Genomic DNA, 22,266 nt, shown 5'->3' with positions numbered 1-22,266 from the left:
GAATCACTTTCAGTCTTTCTTCTTAGCTTCAGCAAACAATTCAAAACTTATTGGCAATGCTAAACTTTACCGTTCAAAATAGCTTTAGCGATTCAAAATCATTAAAAATTGAATTAAAAGTACAAACAAAAACAATTACACACATATTTTCATGCAAAATTATAACAACTAGTGTCCCTGTTGCTCGAATTCGAGCATAATAACATTATAAATAAAAAATAAAAAAAAATCCTATTTCTTCTCCTTGATGGTGTTCTATAACTTTCCTATGTTTCCATAGTTTGCTAATGGGCTCTTTCAATGATTAATAAGAAATGCAGCACAGTGTTAATTCAGTTTTCTTTTTAAGATATAAATGTATCTAGGCTCTCTCTCGTTTTTCCATTGTAATATTTACGCAAACCCAAATTCAAATAGTAAACATTTCATTTCAACCAAGTCAGTAAATGTATGTAGCAAACTGTTAAATTAGCAAACTTGTTGACGGTTTACAATTAACATATGTTCTTCTTCTCACTTTTAATTTCTGACAACAACTGGAGTTTCATAACAATTTTTGGTTCCCATGTTAATCTTATGGAAAAATACGAAACTTTAAAGGGCCCCAGGGCCTCACTCTTTAATTATTTCCCTAAAAAGAAAGTTTCCTGCACAACTTCACGTTACGCTCTTTCCAATGAGACCAAAAACATGTCAATCGGTTCAGTAGTTTCGGAGGAGTAATTGTCAGAAAAATCTTGCTTGCGTATTAAAAAAGTATATAGATTTACTTACACATTAATTTGTGAATTTTAAAACTCTCTAACAGAACTGAATAGCTGTTAGTTATTTTATCAACTTGAAACGATACGATCACAATTATTCCGGAAGGGAGAACGTCAAACATTAGACGTCTAGCAAACAATTCAAATACAACAACTACTCACGTTTTCAGAAATCGAGAACCCATTATTTAGATGATTGGTGGAAGATTGAATTGCAAAACAATTACAGTTACACATTGATCATCGCAGCTGTTTGAAAAACACAACGAAATGTTGCCTCTTTCTGTCACGTGTTGCATGTTGACTAACTTCCGAACAGAAACGTTAAATAACTCATAAACCTAAGTCTGAACAATAATTTCTAAAATAAATATACTTTTTTATTGTAACTGTATGAAGAAATGTGTTTTGTGTATGCGTTTCTATAGGAATATTTTTTAAACGAGTACTTAATATATTTGTAAATAGGTTAAAGCAAATTGTCTGAAGTAATACTACAATATTCATCCAAAAAAGTTACTAATTATGAAATCCTTAAAAACCGCAAACTACATAAACCAAATTATGGTTAAATGAATGTTTAGAATAGAAGGGAAAAAGGTTGAATACACGAACTTGAATAACAAAACTAAAGCAAACTAATGTTTCGGAACAAAGTTCTTTTATTAAATTTTTTGCTCAGTTATTTATTATTAGACTATATATTATAACGAATTATTGTAATCAAATATCGTTCATATCCACATTCCAACCGAGATTCATAAGATGAAAAATTTACGGTACAGTACACTAAAACTAAAATCGTGTAAGCAATGATTGTTTTCATTGGGTTTTATTTTTTAATTGTATTACTTACGAACAAATAAAAATACTGTATAAATAAATGGAGTATTATAATATTTCATTTAATCACTTGGGCCTAAAGTGACTCTTTTCGACCAGAGGTCAAGATTTACCACAATCAATTAACTACAATCAATCGATACATACTTTTTTAGATGCAAATTTGTACAATCAATATTTACAACTGAGTTGACAACAGCTGGTTTTTACTCCCTAGGGGATAAACACGATTTTTACTCCTTAGACAGTAAAAATAACATTTAAGACTTGCAACGTATGCATTACGGCTGTTTTTGCTGCAGTTTGACGAAAATCTAATTTATCTTCTTGGCTACTGCTGTTCAAAAATTAATCAAAGGTTATAAGAATCTAGTGTTTCTTGTAACCGAGTTGCAAGTTTACACCCCCTAACACAATCAGCTGTTGTAAGTCACGTCTTTGTTTTACAGGTCGTAACATGTTTATCTCTTGGGCAATGAAGGACATTTTAGTCATTACCTTTTCATTTGAGTGTGATGTTGGTAAATGCATTTTCGGTTGAGCTACAATTTATTATTTAAAAGTTTATTATTTTTACAATATTATTTATAAACGTTGAATAAAATAATTAGTGTATACAGGGTTGGTAAAAAGTGTGGAGACCCCCTGTTATTTTTTTAACGGCCCATACTAGAAAAACCAAACTCGGCAAACCTTTATTATTTTATTATATTTATATTATATTATTTATTATATTATTATATTTTATTATATTATTTATTATATTATTATATTTTATTACTTTTACAATATTATTTATGAACGTTGAATAAAGTAATTAGCGTATACAGGGTTAGTAAAAAGTGTGGGGACCCCCTGTTATTTTTTTAACGGCCCATACTAGAAAAACCAAACTCGGCACACCTTTATGAAATGTTATGAAGTACGTTTTGTGCATAACCGCCACTTGGTGTACATCCCCAAAATGGGGATTTAGGGGAAAACTCAAAAATTTCATATACAATGACCCATCGAGTGACCCCTCATTCTGAAGGTCGTAATAAAATCAAACTAACAACGCAAACTAGAGATCTCTATCGTAACACAGTAAAATAGGGCAGCTGTTTGAATATAAAATTGCAAGTTATTTCTGATTTCTAAAGATTTCAATCAGTATTTGAAATTTTTGAGTTTACCCCAAAATCCCCCATTTTGGGTATGTACACCAAGTGGTGGTTATGCCCAAAAATACTTCATAACATTCCATAAAGGTGTGCCGAGTTTGGTTTTTCTAGTATGGGCCGTAAAAAAATAACAGGGGGTCTTCACACTTTTTTCTAAACCTGTATATTGTGAAAAGACATGACAAGTATGGTATTCAAGACTTTTCTAACACATTCAACTAGATAATCTTTCGGGTTTCAAGTTGAAACAATAAAACTATGTCATAGCTATTTTCCAAGGCGAACATGATTAAATGGTTACTAATAGGCTACTACAAACCAAAAAGCCTCCGTACGTAGGCACTACCGCGAATCCATCAACAGTTACCGGTAAATAAGTCACAATGCTTAATGAGTCTCTAAAGTCCTTGGATAGAAAAAATATATATCTTCAAAGACATATAAAACTGCAATATAACCTAGAAAATCTTTAAAAATATATAATCATAAGTAATACACACATATTGGATACATACAGGGTTAATCAAAGTCTGGAGACCCCCTATTTACTTTTATTTGTTAAAACCAAACTCTACACACCTCTATAAAGCATGAAAGTGCACTTTTTTGCTGGAATGCCAATTTCGTCTGAATACGCAAAAAGGGTTACTTTGGGGTCAGCAAAAAAGGTTAATTGTACTATTTAATGGCACCATCAAGTAATACCTCATTTTAAAGGCAATTAGTTTAAAAGAATTTCGGTAAAAACTATAAGTATATGATTTTATTTTTCATCGCCCTGAGTGACCCCATCTAAAAATATACATCAATATAATTTATTAACGTTTTTATGAGTTTGTAACATCTTATTACCTATAGTTCCTCATTTGTGAGAAGAATATGTGATCAACTTGTTTAAACATAAAATATTGTATTGTGCATATCCTTAAAACGAGATAAAAGTCGTTTTAACCAACGCCATAAAACCTCGGCCCGCTGACAAGACAGAAATGAGAATTTACGACTTAACCAGCTTCTTTATGACCTCAGGGCTCTCTTTGACCTTCCCCCTCCCCCCTCTCCCACCTTTAGATGATACATGTTAAGAGAATGCTCAATAAAAACAAAGTAAACATAGTATATCGTAATGGCATATTCATTCATTCAAGTCTGATAAGATAATGATTATTATATCAACTTACTATTTAAATTCCTTTATAATTAAAAATTTTTGGAGTCAGTAGTGATCGATTCCTTGTTATTAAAACTCGCATTAATGCAATTATCATAGGTTATAAATCGTCGCAAAGTACATGTCTGTTGTATAGATAGAATGCATTGTATGCCACACAACGGCACTCGTTAAATACTAATACTTTCGTATATTCGTTATCATGTTATGCTTGTTGGTGATATATTAATCCATTGGTAAACTTGATCAGTAAGTAAAAACATTGGAAAACGATACAAGTATTGATTTCACTCTCCACAACAATAAACCTATTGTAGTGCAACCCGATGACTTAAATATTAACTTTCTCTTTGATAGAAGATAAGGAGCTGATTTTCTTTTAGTAGGAAAGACACATTTGAGCTTAATACTGTATATCATGGCAATTGAGGAGCGAGCTTGTCAAGTGGTAGAGCGCGGTACTTCGGTCCCTGAGGCCCCGCGTTCAAACCTAGGTCTAGCCTGAAGTGACGTGAAAACAATCCCTGGCTGGTGGCTAGCGTTTTAGGAAAAAATCTTAGCAATGGATTCTATGTTAATCCTAAACTATATCCAAATTATCCTCCTGAAAGCAACAGGTGACACGCACCATAATGGCATGTTGCACCACTGACTACGAATCTACGACACTGATGACGTAGGTTCAATCCCGGTGAAGTCACTAATATTTATTAGTTTACTTCATCATTTGTTTGATACCCTCCACTAACAGGCCTGAGATCATGTGGACGAACCAATGAAGGACTCAGAAAGTCAGCTAACCTTTAAGAAATTAATAATTTTATAATAGTTGTATTACCACTTATTTGGTAGTTTATATTAACATTTTTACAAAAATATTTAGTCAGAAGAATTTGCTGAGTAAATTAAATATTGATCCTATATCTAAATTCCTTGTCTAAGAAAACGTATACTTGACTTATAGTATTTCAAAAATGTGTAAAGATCAAAAGAGGTTTAGAAAATTCAATAATCATTAACCAATAATTTGGGACACGGCCGTAAAATAAAAATTATACGAAACAGTTAGGGGTTTTTAAGATTATAAATTACTAGCAGAGTATCCGTTCTTCAAACGGGGCTGGCTTATAAGTATGAAATGCTTATTGCAGTTATACTCTAGCTTGATGCGTTTGCAATGGGGGAGGATAAGGCTTGATAGAATTTGGTTCTTTATATTTACGGTATGCTTTAGTATTACAGATATAGTATAGTATGTACAGTATAGTATTACACATCTACCAGAGCCATTCAGTTTTAACACTGCACCTTAACTATAAAAAAAGGAAATTATCAAACATTCACACAATACTACAAACTATGTATTAAATTAAAAGCACAAAATTACTGTAAACAATCCTACTTTGACAGTTGTCATTGTGTATCACAGCTTTTTGATGTTGTTTACTCCAAATTTGCTGTTATCATAATTGCAAAAAAATATAACAGTGCTGCACCCTGTTTGTAAACCTTATAGCTTTTTTATGCTATTGAATATCATAGAACCAACTTGTTTGGTCGAATTACCTGACAAAATTGTTTAATTCCTTTGAAATGTGAATACCCATTTATGTTATATTATTTTTATGTTAAAAAAACTTAGCATAGTTAAAGATAAGTTTTATGTTGATTTCCCTCCCCCCCCCCTTCGACCCACTCCCCTTTGGGGGGGTGGTTTTTTAATGTTCTACCACTTCACCTACACATTAGAGAAAGATAGATTATTAAGAATTCGCAACATATCACAAATTATTCATTAAATTAAAAACATAAACATAACTGTAAACAATCCTACTTTGATAGTTTTCATTGCGTATCACAGTTTTTTTGTTGCTGCTTAGTTCAAATTAGCTGTATTCATAAATAACTAAAAAAATAATAGTGCTGCACCCTGTTGGTAAACCTTATAAATTTTTAATGCTTTTGCATATACCTGTAGAAACAGCTAAATTAAATTCTTAAATTCCCTTTAAATATGAATACTCATAAGGTTAACATGGGAAACTCCAGAGCTACTGGGGAGGAGCCTGAATGGAGTTTTGAAATAACAATATACCTATATTTTGATCGGGAATGTGAGCTATCATCAACCCAGATTTCAGCCCAATCCGACCTGTATTTTTCCGGTTTACTTGTCACAAACATCCATACATTCATCTAAACTTTCTCATTTATAATATTAGTAGGATAAATTAATTATATTATCAAAGTAATAAATAAACAATACAGACAAACTATTCAACAAAACGATGGTGGGAATGCTCTCACAGCACACAAGCTACACTCATCTTAATTTAGTTGCGGTCTTGTTCTGAGGGAGAACCAGACAATGCTCTTTGTGTTACATCTTCAGTGTGTTCACAAATTAAGCTGTATGTTGTATAAAGTAAACCTTTCAACAAAACGATGGTGGGTATGCTCTCACAGCACACAAACTACACTCATCTTAATTTAGTTGCGGTCTTGTTCTGAGGGAGAACCAGACAATGCTCTTTGTGTTACATCTTCAGTGTGTTCACAAATTAAGCCGGTTGTTGTATAAACTGCGAAATATGAAAGTGTGCGTTTATCTTACGTGTACTCTTTCTGCTTATGAATACTACTTGAATAAATATTTACAAATTTCAATATCATTTTTCTTAAGTCTAAAAACCTCATTGCTTTTAATATAAATTACATACATTTACATGCTTTATATAATCCAAAAGACAGTACAAAATACTATAAAGAAAATAATTATAATTTTAAATTAAATTACTTAATGACTTACTTAGTATGCTAATTGTGAGGATTGATTAAAAATATAAATTATTTTGGATAAATAATGAAGTATTACAACGAAAGATTTGTCTTTAACTAAACTATTGACAAATATTTAAAATAAACATTTTTTTTTTTAAATCCTTTGCACGACTAAAATAAATAGGCATACACAGAACAAACTTTGTATGACAGTTACAATAACACAACTACGTAAATTTCGGAAACTAAACTGTTAAGACTTGTAATACTATATTACATCATAATAGTATATCAATGGCTCTAAAGTGACTCTTTCCTATCTGAGCTCAAGTTTTACGAACGAGGCGAAGCCGAGGTCAGAAAATTTGCAAAGGTTGAAAAGACACTTTTTGTAGGTGTGATGAACTATATTCTTCGTCATTGTGCACCATTATTTGAACAAATTATGTCAGTCGAAATTCACAACTGAGTTGACAACAGCTGTCTTTTACTCCCTAGGGGCTAAAAACGCAAAAATGCTATTTAAGACCAGCAACGCATACATTAAAAACGGATATTTTTTTCTGCAGTATATTTCACCACACTCCCATGTTATTAGCTGTTTTAAAAACGTTTATTGGAGGCCGAAAGCACAGAAAACATACTTCGAAAGCTACGTATTGTACACTTTGTAGAGGTGTATAGTCAATGTTATTACTGTCTATTCCAGCCGTCATCATTATTTGGGGACCGAGCAGGTTTTTCATCGCTAGGGTCGAAATTCAGCTGTTCACTTACTTATTTCAAACATTAATTATTATTAAATACACAATCAGAGTCCAGAGATTCAACACTAGCAATAGACTTGTTTTATTGTCACCGCTGTCTAGCAATTTATTATTATTATTGCTAATTCCTCAAGTAGTGTCTTCACATAACCTTAAATTTTTAGTTGTTTTGACTGTTAGTGTGCATTATTATTGTGGTAAATATTGGTAATAGGGTATAGTGTGGTGAAAAATAGCGTTCGTACCACGGTCCGTAATTATATAAAAGTTCTCGATGGTTTTCGGTGGTTCTCGATGGTAAAAACTATCTCGAACCGGCAAGACCATTACGGTCCATGGTACGAACGCTATTTTTCACCACACTATACACAATTGAGAAAATATATACAGTACAATAAATGCACACTAATTAATAGTCAACACATCTAAAACTTTAAGGTTGTGTGTAGAAATTTAAATAAATCAGGAAACAATATAACTAGGGTTGCTTTCAGAGAGGTGAAAGCCAGTTGAGCGGAACAAACGTGATTTGATATTTGTATAAGTAACTAAATGAAAAAAGTCAATAGATGTACTAATGCCTGGTTTTATTGATTAAAATTATAATAATTCTGATTTGTTTTTACTACATCTTGTTATTCAGATACCTCTTCCAAAAGTGCAATATGGTAGTTTTTGACCAGGAAAATATTACAGTAGTTGGAATCTGGTATTAACATCCAAAAAGGGCATTAAAGTATAAAAAAGAGAAAGGAAATTTAACATTCAAATTTAACTGTAGCCTACAACAAAAACATTGGACTTCATTTTTCACCCTTACAATCGGTTAAAGTAGGCTATATTAGAGTATAAAAAAAACAGTAACTATTAAAAAAACGAGTATTAAGGTATTACAAGGAGGAAAAGCACTCATCGGCTTTGCGCTCCATGGTACTGTTATACTTTTGACTACAATTTAAAATATGAGTAAATAAAACTACAACACCATATTTATAAATCTGTCATTTATTTGATTTTGTACTAGGAGCTTGAAGTTGTGTATTTTATAAATTATTTTATTTATGAAATGCTTGATAATACTGTATTGAAAAAAAAACGCCTAAAAAAGTGTAATGGAACGATTTACTTTTGCATAGAGCTATTCTATAAAAAAAACCATTATTTGTTTAATTTTTTCAAATCCATAGCAACGAATTTACTTCACTTCAACTTTTAGGATTTGATGTAAACTTGTGTATTTTTTGAGCTGTACTGCTAATTCAGTTTAATAAAAGAAGCAACTGATTAGCGAGAAGAATCAAGGGTTACACCACTTTCTAGAAGAAGACTCTTCTACAAGACTCTTAGAAGACTTAGAAGACTCTTAGAAGACTCTTCAACTGTTAGGACCACCAATGGAAACAATTCTCAACTTAATTTTGTGAGTGACCAGTTTAACAGCAATTTAATGATTGTTAATGATTTTAGTATTTAATGGTAGTTGTAATATAATTTAACAATGTTTAGAAATGGGATAAAGGCAAACTAGGTTCACTTCATCGATATACTAATCAGTAAGAAAACAATCTGATAACTCGAATTATGAGTCTATATGTTGAAATTGTCTTCTCTAATGATACAGATTAACAGTAAGTAATCTTTAAACGTTGTGTTTTATTTCATGAGTAAATCTAAAAGAAATGTGTCTAATTAAGAATCGTAACTCAGTTATATCCGCCACTTTTATATCGAGAAAATGTACTGCTTCAAACTACATTTTCTCAATGTAAATCATAATGAGTGTTACTTTTTAAAGTTGATCCTTAAGCATTTTTTCTTTGCTAGTTACAGTACTTAAAAACTTTGACTAACTTTGAAATGTGATTGTTGAAAAAGACCAATAGATCCTAAAGAATCGTTTACCATGGACTAATAGCTTGTTCAAGGGCCATTAATTATATTTAGCTGAAATGATTAAAATTTTCCATTATTCTATACGTCATTTTGGCTATCATGAAAAAGTAAAGATTATATGATTGACGGGGTCTTGGGGGTTGGAATGTTATGTTGTATCTTGCCAATTATCTCATGGGTAGAATAATATACTATAATTGTTTGGTAAAACTAATTTTTTATTAATGAGAGACTTTCTATTTGGGTTGTAATATTAACAATAACACAATAATCTTTTTCCAGCGACCATCCATTTGTCACGGGGGCTGCTGTGGTAGGCGCTGTCACTGGCCTGTGGTATGTCATCTGGGGGAGACGCCCCCCTCCCCCACCAGTTGAACCACCTGTCCAAGAGGACAATATTGACCGACGTAAGTACAATGGTGTAAAAAGTATGTTTGGTAAACCTTATGTACAAGGTTTACTTATTTACTTTATTTAGATATCTAAATATCCATGAACCGTTGATAACTTATATAAAATGAGAGTTTAAAATTTTGCTCAAGTAGTAGTCAATGGTACCTTAGTTACTTAACTTAGATTTTAAATTGTTTTGATTAAAGATTAAGATAGAAAAGTTTAGCAAGTCAACAAACCTGATGCCGGATTGCTGTTGGTTGGCGGTCAACTAAACATTCTAGATCCCAATAATTGATCATCCTAAGTAAAGCAAGGAGCATCCCTTAGCGTAATGGTTTTCAATCCGAAACGTATCTTGGTCAAAATGCTAGACCCTCCATACTTCATGCATGTTATGTAGTTATTAAGGTGATTTTAAAATATTTTAATAAAAGTATTAGACGGAATTGTTGTTTATGGTACAGATGCAACAAAGAAAAAATTTACCTTATTAGTATGAAAGTGACTAATGTTACAAATTGAAGGATAGTTAAGAACAATGAATACTCAAATACATTGTTAATCCGAAACAATTACACAAATTTATACACATAATTACTCAAGTTACAAACACAAAGAAATTAAAATTTTAAAATTATCATAAACAAAGAATTGAATTTATTTAACTATTTTTTTTAACGATATATTTCTGTTTTTCAGAGGTAGATGTTCGATTTAGAATGCCCCCCCTCAGAAGAGTCGGAAATCGTGTTTGAGCGAAGTTTCATCTTATTTGGGTAAAAATATGTTGACTTGGCCTATTTATGTTCTACAAACATTTGTGTTTAAATAAAGGTTTCTTTAAAAACATGATCTTTAATATGATAAAGTAATGATCAAAATGTTAATAGACACGTCATTCATTATGTGACACCATTGAAATTAAAGATTAATTGATTTTTAATTAAAAAAACTTCACTTATATGTCCTTATGAATACACGAAATAATATATGCGCTATACTATAAAAACCCTACACCAAAAGCTATTATTGGACTGATTCAAAGAAGTTTTACTAATCCTAAATTACTTTTGTTTAAGCGTAAGCAATATTGTGGAGGGAGGAATATTTTATAAAAACTGTCCAAAACCTTCCTCGAGGGTGTGAATCTCCCCTACGTAACATCTGCAGTATCTGCATCCCCAATTTTCTCTTTTAGACGAAAAAACCTTACTCACATATTCTTAATTAGTAGTGGTGAACTACTGGTATGAAGCCACTTGGGGCGTTTTTCCCCATAAGAATAACATGGGATCATTTTTTGGCCAACAAAACCAAAAATCCTGATCTTTGCCTATACATCCCCTATACTACTGTACAACTCCATTAACATTACAAATCAACATATATTTTCAAATCATGTGAGATTTGCAGCAGAACTCAAGCGCGCTCCCGGCCCGCGCTTCTCATCTCCAGCGGTGTATAGTATAGTATAGTTTGTCGCTGCCGTTTTTTGAGGAGCGGGGTTTTTGGGCTAACTCCCCGCCCATGCCTAATTGCTAGTACATCTACCATTCCCCTTTCTAGTTGTTCTATTGACTGATTTGATATGTTGTAGTCTATATTTCTGTCTTACCTTATCTATATATATTAGTCGTATGAGTTGTTTAACATTTTCATTTCTTTGTCTTTTGGGATATACCTCTTAAACTTGCTCTTGGGCCATATCTATATTGTATAATTTCAAATCAATCTCCAACACCCATACACATGTATATTCTCAAAATCGAGCGAGGTTTGTACGCGAACTCGGCTCATGGCGCGCTCCCTTGGACATCCTTAGTGGAAATCCATGAATTCTGGCTAAATAAATAAATTTTCTTCTCGAAATCCCAACTCGGAACTATAACATTCGTCCGATAAGCATAGATAAAAAATTAAATATAGACTGTCAGCCGTGCTGCAGTTACCATGGCTACCATAGGTTCTGGTGCCTACCGCTGGGAGTGCCTTGTAGAGGTAGCGCGTACGCTGTAACTACACGGCGCTCTAAGCGGTGTGCGCCAGAACCTTTGGTAACCGCAGCACATCTGGTGGTATATATTTTATTCTTCTTTTCTTTGGTTTTAGTTATTTGTACCAAAATCCCCTTAATATTTCAAATAGCAAAAGCAAAAAAAAAATATTAAACAGGTAAAATGTTTTTGAATTAATACCAGGTGTTATATGGAGAGTATAATTGTAACACCAACCGATTAGGCCTATCTATGTATGTATAGTTCTTTCAGTGTAAGATAACTATACAGTAAGTTTTTAAATATCAAACGGCAATTTTTCTATGGGTTATTTTTAATGACTATAAGAAATTCGCAGCTTTGTCAAACGCAATTTAAGTCCGTAAATGCTACCTGTTACCATAGCGATTGTGTTAGTAACACACTGTGTGCACAGGAAGGAAGACATCTTGTAGAGCGTAGGTGTCTTCCTGTCCATTCTGAAGCAACACAATAAGACATAATTCACTTTGACAAATTACGTTTAAACTTTCGATTTCATATTGAAAATCGGTGATTAGCAGCGTTTTCATAATGAACTGATAACATTTTGAGGTTAGCGAACCGAAAAATTTACTAAATGTTTTCCTGTTCCCTATTTGAAGCTACCAAAAAATGATCATTTTCCAGACGATTTAGAGAACCAAAAATGGCTGCTTTCCATACAGTCTGACGAACATTCATTCTACAGGAGTTTGCTTACGGTATCAAAAAACATATTTGTATTTCTTTAAGTTACAAATTTTATAGTACACTGACAACTACCACCAATAGTAGGATGCAAATAACATTTTTGATCGGGTTATGATTAATCTAGCATGTTGAAATAGATAAATTTATTAAAACGTGAACACCAATTTTAAAGCATACTTTCGTCATCTTGGTAGCTAGAAGCAAGAACATTGTATTAAGGTTATTTTTTATCACTCCTTGATTGATGCGTAATATCTTAGACACACTATCCCCAGGTTACAGTTGTCCCCAGTTTTTTTAATAAAATTCGTCGTAGTTGATGTGAGCCAACGAAAATATTTGCGGATCTAAAAAACTAACTTCTGTAGAACAAAATGTTTTTTTCTAAGTCAAACTAATAGAACGACTTATTATGGGATATAGTAACTGTTATGACCCATCAACTATGTCAGCAACAAAAATAAGATAGAAAATATCATTTTAGATAATAGCACTTTCTCTGACTAGATCACACAACTGTGACATTCTTCTTTTTAATAAAGAATTTGCGACAGCTGCTCCAGATGGGATGCATATTTCAGTATCTAATAGTCAATAGTAATATACACACCAATTAACTTCAAATGACATGTTGTTTGTTGTTGTTGTATTAACTTAAAAAAAAAAACTAAGCCAGGTGAAAAATAGATAATGGAGTTCTAGTTGAATGTTGGTTTAAAGGTATTAACAGTTTGTTTATAATGAATTTAAACTATTCAATTTACCTACGCATTTCCAAAAGGATATTTTCGAGATGTTTGACTTTGCAGGTAAAAAACAAATAAAATTAAAACTATTTTAATTTCTCAATTATTTACTAATGTAAATCACTTATTTTGGTAATTTGACAGTTTTATCATTAATTATACTAACTTAGGATGGTTAATAACTAACATTTACTTGTAATAAACCAACTATGTTTAATAACACCAAAGAAATGTTAGATTGAGAAAAATGCAAATAAAATGGAGATCCTGAAAACTTTGTTATTTGATAATACCATATTTGTATACCTCAAATACCTAGGCCTCAAAGAGGAGGGGAAATTTGATATTTAAATTCAACTGTGCAACCTAAACATTGGTCTTCATTTCAACCCCTGCAATCGGTTAAACTCAGCTTTCTTTGCTAGAAATAATTTATGATTGTTAATACCAAATATTCTTGATGGAGGATGTGATTGTAATGTAACTGGAATTTAGGTCTTCTACCATTATTTAGGACGATTTAGAGACGGCATTTCAATACTGTCCTTAATAATACCATTGGTCATTGGATACAGATGATTTTGATGAAAAAGCTGGTTACAAATTTAACATGGGGATGGAATGTCTAGTTGTATTGACATCGCAGATATTCAGCTGATTTAAGTGAAAACAGAATAATAATAAGAAGGGAATACATGCCTTAAAAATAAAATGTAGATAATATAATTAGAAATTAGTAGCCTACTTCTGGACAGGCCTAGACGATTATCCATACCTTGGTTAAAAGTGTACTTCTTTAAGTACAGGTAATTAATTATTTACTTATTACTGTTGTAACTGGACGTATGTATAGTCCGTGGCTTGGCAATCAAATAACAGTATTTATATAGGATAGGTTACTGTTGTCAACATTTGAAATTACTGAATTGTTACCAAATTACTGTTTCACAAAACGCAAATTCCATTTTCAGCCGAGCCATTAAAATTTGCCGAACAATTATTAATATTACAGAATAGTATTTAATGATATACAACTTTTCACATTTCATAAATTATATGTTAGTTTTGCTATGGTCAAAGGTCCAAATCCAAATGTTCTTTTCATTTGGTTTTTATGTAGTAATTTGCTAGAATTGTTGACTTTGTATAAAGTCAATGCTAGAATACAGTAGATGGTTTGTTAAGACCATATATGCAAACATTTTTGAAATCGTTTCCCCGTTTAACCAACTATTCCAAAAGATAAAAAATATGGTGCAACACAAATAAACAACTCGATCACCTAACTATAACCTACACTTTACCTCCCTAATCTAACCTTACTTCAAAACACTTAATGTAGTCACGAATACTCACAAACCCCGACCTACCTTCCTTGTTAAGTTTAGCTGAAATGTGTTCTGCCGTTATTGAGTGATGTTGCTTTATTTGTTGCATTGAAGTTGATCCCAAAGAGCTACGCTCGCTTCGCTCGCTCCGCTCAATAAATAGTTGATAGGCAGCAGTGATAATAAAACAAGTCTATTGCAATGCTATGGATACAATGCTATGGATACTATCTGCCCTTCAATAAATATTGCTATATAAAAAAATATTAGAAAAGCTTAAGAAAAGGGTAGAAGGGTACCCCACAATTCACACGCACAAAATCTATCATTAACTGCACGCAAAAAATGCATCTGTCATTTTTGGAATTGCCATCAATACCTCAAGTTTTTATTTTGGTTCATACATTGTTCATCATTGTCTTGAATTAATTCATATTTTTGTTCAAAACTGTAAAAATGGAGTGTTCCGTTAAAATGTAAAATAAATAAATAAATACTGATTGTGTAATTAATAATATGCACTAGAGGTCGTCCAGTGGCCGAAAACTTGACGAAGTTTTCTATATATTCACCGCAACCTGTAAATAAAACATGTGATTGGAATATCTTCCATTTGTTTTGATGTTCTGTTTATATTTCGTTGTTATTTCATCACTAGCATGGCAACCTATATTAATATTAAATATATTAAATTCCCATATTATTTTTTTTATTTACAATTAACTTTTTGTGGTTATTGTTTAGCCTATTTTAATTCATAAAGGGATTCTGCACATCTACACGATAATACGGGACAGTTTCTCAAAGTATGGGTAGATTTTTCCTGGGATGCACACGAGCTGAGAAAAAAGGTTTTAGCTTGTCCAATATATAGATTAGTGTTTTAAGAAAAGAAGCGAACTTCTGATTTTCGGCCCTCGAGATGTAAAAACCTGCTCGGTCCCCCAATGACGATGATGGCTGCCATGGACAGTAATACGTAGCTTTCAGCCTCCAATTAACGTTTGTAAAACGGCTAAAAACATCGTAGTGTGGTGAAAAATATGTTTATGAATCATTCAACATTTCAGTTACGAATTTAGTCTACATGCAACACTTAAAAGAGGCAACATTTCGTGGTATTTTTCAAACAGCTGCGTTGATCAATGTGTAACTGTAATTATTTTGCAATTCAATCTTCCACCAATCATCTAAATAATGGGTTCTCGATAACTGGACATGTCAGTAGTTGTTGTATTTTAATTGTTGTTTGCAGGAGATCTAACATTTGACGATCCCTCGTCTGGATTAATTTTGACCGGCCCGTTAGTTGATAAAATGACTAACGCAAATTCACAAATAAATCTGAATCGTACATTCTGTATTTTCATATTATATCGCGAATCAAAACGGATATTATCAGCCAAAAAAGTGGAATCAATAGAAATGTTTGTGACCTGCATATGGTTTGGTCTTCAGTCGAGGCCACACAAAACTACAATAGTTTTTGTCTTCTGTATTCACAAAAGTAGTCAAACCAGTTATTTTTAACATCATTTGATAAGCAGCCATAGATAATATTGAAATAAAATTTTGTCTTGAATTCAAAACTGTTCGTATTTTGTCTTTTTGTTAGAATCTTAGTGCAGTTCTATAACTATATTCGGGCATCGTAGCTCAATTTATTTTGTGTTATATGGTTATTTTTTTAGTCAATCACACATTTTGGAAAAAAGCAAAAAGAGTAAATAAAAAATATGTTGTAATTTTGTTTGACAATTTATTTTCGTTTGGACTTTATCATAGCTCAATTTCCAATCATTTGAAATTGCTAAGACTATTTTGAACAGAAATGTTTAGCATTGCCAATAAGTTTTGGATGGTTTGCCTAAGTTGAAAATAAGTGCTGAAAGTGATTCCAAGAGGTTCTTTGTGGAAGAAAACCTTTTAACATACAAAGTACAAAGTAACTCTGGATTCAACTTCCAAAAAAAGTTTCATACTATTAAGCTCATTTTTTTACAAGTGAGCCTTCTTTTGATGAAAGGATGTTTCTAATTTTGCACAAATAATTTTCAGTTCACTCTCTAAAGCTGTTTTGAATATTAGTTATACCTGGAAATTCTTATGAGTATGGAGATCATCCATCGTTTAAATCAACAGTTAAACGACAGTAAATTATTTTCCAATCAACTAATGCTATTTGACTCCAGTGTTAATCCGAACTATTCGAATGTAAACACTCAACTACACAAACATCTCCATACGATTATTCAGACAATTGAACAGCAAAACATCAAAAACCGTCCAAATTGAACAAAAAGACCAATACATGTTTCCTTTTGAGGCGAAGCAGATATCAGTTGTGAAAGTTCCCAGTTTCCATCTATATATCATTCTCGCTCCAGTGGTGTTAAGTTCTAAGATATTCTGGAAAAGGAAATGTTACAACACTTTAGTCTTCGCATGTCTGTTTAGCATCTTTTACATCGGCTTCGTTTGATAAAAGCATATTTGTGCTAACGATAAGTTAAGAATCAAGGGTTATTTTGACGGGGACATTCTACTCTACAAACTGTAGTATCAAATAATCAAAGTTCAGAGGAAAATAGATTTTGTGATGAATAAACAAAAATATTTCATAATAAATTTAAAAATTTTTTGAATAGGCCTATAAGATTTTTATAGAAATATTTTTTGTTTGGCAACTCCCACTACAGTTTATAGATGTAAGTGTACTCTTTAAATAAAAAAAAAAATTACAAAATTATCGTATTACTAACTCTAATAGACATCTGTTCCCGTAAACGTATGTTTTAAAAAAACCACCCACCCAAAGGGGAGGGGGTCGAAGTGGGGGAGGGAAATCACCATAAAAATTATCTTTAACTATGCTAAGTTTTTCAACATAAAAATAAATTAGTTTATTGCAAACATAAAATTTATTTTTCTCAGGTGGAGTGCCCTCTTAAGTTCTAAGACATCGTGTGAAAGTCATTTAGTGTGTGTTTTTTTTTTAGTGTGAGTTATTTGTGTTAAATGATAAATCACTTTATTCATTGCTTAGGAAATTGTTTAATATATTTTATATTGGCTGGGATTGGATGACGTAGGTTTGCGTTGTACAGAGATAACGAATATTTTACTTACCTCTGTTCAATTCCATAAAAAAAACATGTTTAACTATGGCATGTTTCCTGTAAGTCAAATAAATACATATATATTAAAATACCACAAACGAAAACATCTTGATAAAAAGATCCCAAACATAATAAATCCATTTCATTCATATTCCGTGGAATCATCAGTTTTTCTGTTAAACCGCGATCGGACTCCAATGAAAACTAAGCACACTCTTACTCTATATCTCCAATAAGTCATGATACCATTAGTAAAACATGTACACAAATGTCCTGGGCGACCTTATCAGACTATCTTGATGTAAACAGTCCCTTTGGAAATTCCAGAATGCATGTGATATCTAATTTATAACATAATAATATAAAATAATAATTTAAATCCAAGCTACGGTTTCGATTCGTAATGCCAAGAAACCAATTGGATTCTTGTATGCCAATCCAAAAAAACACTACATTGAATTTCTAGTTCTATACGTCTATTTCAGAGGAACATCATAAGCTTAGACAATCTTACATTTAATTCTACTGTATTCTGTTTATTTTGTAATCTAGAGCACTGTACAAAACATCAAACATATATTGATTGCAAATATACATGTAATCCAATTCCTCCGCTTTAATTGTATTTAAATTAAAAACGAGGTGTTGGCCCGTCCTACGTACGGGATTTCAGTAGTCAATTAAAACCGTGTACAATTCAGATCAGCTAGTTTACACATTTAAAGACAAAGTTTCTTGCAGTTTTAATGTGAAAAATCATCTTGTAAACAAATTTTGTGTGACAAAATATGATTTTATTCCATCATAGGCCTATACGATATGCATTTTAAATCCGATAATTTTACAATAATACAGCAATTCTGCAATTTTTACGATGTGAAAAGCGTTGAAGTGAGATTTGCAGCCGATTTGCACAGACGCACACTGTTTATAAGTAGCCTACAGTAGAGAGAGTAATAGTCAATTGAGAAGTAAGTGTATAGACCTAGTCAACGATACCACCTTCCATAGCATACCTGCCTCTTCCATAATTATTATCACCACAATACAACTACTATACACAATTTCCAGTAGGTCTGAATAGAAACGACCTAAAATAAAACGATAATATCCAATAAAATTCACAGTACACATAATTTAACTTTGGTGTCCTAACATCAAAACTAATCGTCACCCCTATCCTTGATATCAATTTCACTGCATTAATTTATTGCTAAATAAATAATCGTAAACAAAGAAAAGTAAAAACAATAACAGTTTGTTTTGAAACAGCTGTTTGGTTCAAATAACATTCATTTGAGAAAAAAAACCGGTCACATGTAGCAGGAATATAAAAAGTAAACACGCTAGTAAAGCTAATTACGTAATTGTCAATGTTTATTATCCATACCGTTATCAGTTCTATCCTTGATAATTACCCACCCTCATTGAATAAATGTACATCGTAATTTCCAATATTAGTTAATTTAAACTGCAATATATTCATAGTTGAAATAATTCACGTTTGGGGGCGCTGATATAGGCGCCCCCAAACGTAACCACAACTGAACACGATTTCATAAAAGGATGGTGTGTCTAATTTGCAGTATCCTAGGTCAATGTTCACGTTGTGTTCAATCTATGTCATCCATCTGTTTATCTTTGTATAAAACCCGGCTGAGGTTGTGGTGGTAATTTAAAATCGTGATTCCTGGTTATTCTTGATCTTCTTTTTATGACATCAATATTTCCGGGCCTAATCCAAACAAAGTTGAAGCAGACATTAATTGTAAACCAAAAGCTACCATGAAGAATTAAAACATGTAAACATTGTTATTTTTCTAATCTTTCCTTGAAAAGTGGAGCAGTAAAATAATTTGCATTTATCCTTTTTTATTAAGACTTGTGTACAGAGCCTCGATTTGTACTGTGGTTTAATTAATTTTTGTTAAAACTGTGGTTTAAACTGTGGTCTAACTATCTCTACTAATCTTACTTATTTTCTATAATCAATGACAAAATAACAGTAAATAAAATAACCTAATAGTTCCATAGTTTATATTTAACCAGCTGTTAGTTAAAACAAATTATATTGCTCTAAAACAAATCGAAGATTACAAAGATTGCTTTAAAAAATAATTTGAACATCCTAGTATTTTACTATGTATATTTAATTAATCTGTCATCCTCTTACAGAAGAATTGAACGTATCAATGATTAGCATTACACATTGTATAAATAAGTCAACCCTAAGTATGTCTTTACATTTTTATCCAAATGCTGAATTTGTGACACAAAAGCTGAATGTTTACAGCTGTTATGTTAAGCAAATTATTTTATGCCAAAAGCTAGTTTAGAATCTTAGCGTCGGCTGCTAGACTTTTAAAAAATTAAAACTTAATTTCTAAAAAACTGGGACCCTAAACTAAAATTGTGGCTTCGACATTCCCTAGTTCTCAAAACTATCTTTCTTTCAACACAAAAATCATAAAAAACCGTCGAGTGGTTGATTCAGAATCGTGAAATAAAAAAAACACTGTTTCGTTTTAATATTATAGATACCAGTAACTAACATTGATGTATAATAACTCTACAGTTATTATACATCGATGGTAACTAACATACTCTTACTCATATTATCTATGAGATGCAAAGTGGATAAAGGTTCATAAAACATGTGCCGAACTTTAGTTGTTTTCTCAATTTCTTACTCAGTTAAGCATTGAAAATTATTTGATTTCTGATATGTTGTTTTACATCTTGGATTCATATCTATCTTAATTCAATCTCTTATTTGTACCTCACCATGAATAAGAATAATTATGAAATATTTTCCATTGTTACAATTTTTAATGGGCTGTTAACTATACTTTACGATCATTTCTGCTTACATAATCATCATACAAAGAGTTTAATTATGGGTACCAATAGTAAAGACGCAACTTTAAACAAATATTGGAATTCCACAAATTTTACCTCTTTCATGATTTTTGTGTAAGACCGGAACAGAAGTTTTTCGATTTCAAAACACAAATGAACTACGTCAAGACCAGAATGTCTCATCCGACCTGATATACTTCATCCATGACTGGGATATATAAATATTTAAGAGTAGAATGGCTATTTTACAAATACTGTAATTACTCCTTTCGTTTGTTAGTAAAAAATGTAGTCAGAACTTGCTAAGGTCTTTAAGGTAAAATAATATTTTTTTATAAAGGGATGTTAATTTAAAACCAATATTTATCCTCAATCCAAATGTATATTGCCTAATAAAATGTTGAAAATCGGTAACGAGCTAAATGTTTAATCCCGTCCATTTGTAAGCTTTTGTCCTCAATATCTATGGAGGATTATAAATTTAACCCTTGAATTGATTTAGACTTGAAAAATAAATTAAAAGTCTCTTATAGAAGGTTAGCAACGATTGCGTAAAGACTATTTATGTATTCTTCGTATTCGCATAGAGAGAGGATATGTATTCTTTTATAATCTCTCATTGCCACTCACTTGTATATCAATTAAACTGGTCATAACAGCTGATAGGTTGACGTTCGAAGCATTAAGTTTCTTACTTATTTTATCTCAATATTTCAACCTCATTGGTCCGTTACTAGTGCTGTAAAGTAAAAAAATGCGGTAAAGTAAATGGATTGAATTGAAAAGGGCAAAAAACAATCATAGGTAAAATGGCAATATTTTGGTTCTGGTGGCTATTAATATTAAACGTATTGTAATACACTTTGTATATGTGCCTTTAAATTACCGTAATAGTTTTTTTTTTATTAAAAAAATCCCATATCTTTGAGGAGTGTTTGATAATGTTAAAGGCAAGGTTTATTTATTCAGACTCCAGATTCAATTTGCTACATACATTACTTTAGTAGTCCGGTGAGGCTACTATTTTTTTTATATTCTACTGGGCGAAAGTTAACCTATTGTGGGAAAAGATTACATACAAGTGAAAATACAGGGTATACCACAAAGAGGGTCAGTAGTTTTTTACAGGATGGAAACTGGTATCATTCTCAATAAGTCACCATTTTGTTTCTACAAATATTAGAAGCTGTAATTTACGCAAAATATTTTAAAATCTTACATTATCAATTATTGTGTATCAAGGTTGTCGGTGCATAATTGGGCTAGTAATACAAAAGCAAACACTTAAACCCCTTCGTATGACACACTGTACATGGGTAGCTTAGATATCGCAGTTTGAATTATCGTTATAGTTTTATCAGGCCACGATAAACCCACAGTTACTTTGTTTAAATACATAACATAAAGTAATTTTACAAAGCTTGATTATTATTAAATTACTGTAAAGCGAATTTAGTATCACATTTGAATAAAACGTTATAGCCTCTAAACTTAAAAAATCAATCATAGAAAAAATAATTCACATAACATTCTCATTAACATATTTTCTTGCCTTAATAAGAACATAAATCAAAAGTTGTCCCCCCAAAAATTGATTTTTAAAAGTATTTTTAGCTTTTAAACCTGCTTTGCATTTAAAGGTTTAACTGTTACTTTACTAATATTTTCATAAATAAGACCAATATGATAAAGAATTGTTTGTGAATA

The sequence above is a fragment of the Macrosteles quadrilineatus genome, unplaced genomic scaffold (assembly GCF_028750875.1).
Source record: "Macrosteles quadrilineatus isolate MER2022 unplaced genomic scaffold, UCM_ALF_1.0 Scaffold_4__1_contigs__length_99947679, whole genome shotgun sequence".
Taxonomy (NCBI): domain Eukaryota; kingdom Metazoa; phylum Arthropoda; class Insecta; order Hemiptera; family Cicadellidae; genus Macrosteles; species Macrosteles quadrilineatus.
Note: the sequence above shows the minus strand (reverse complement) of the source record.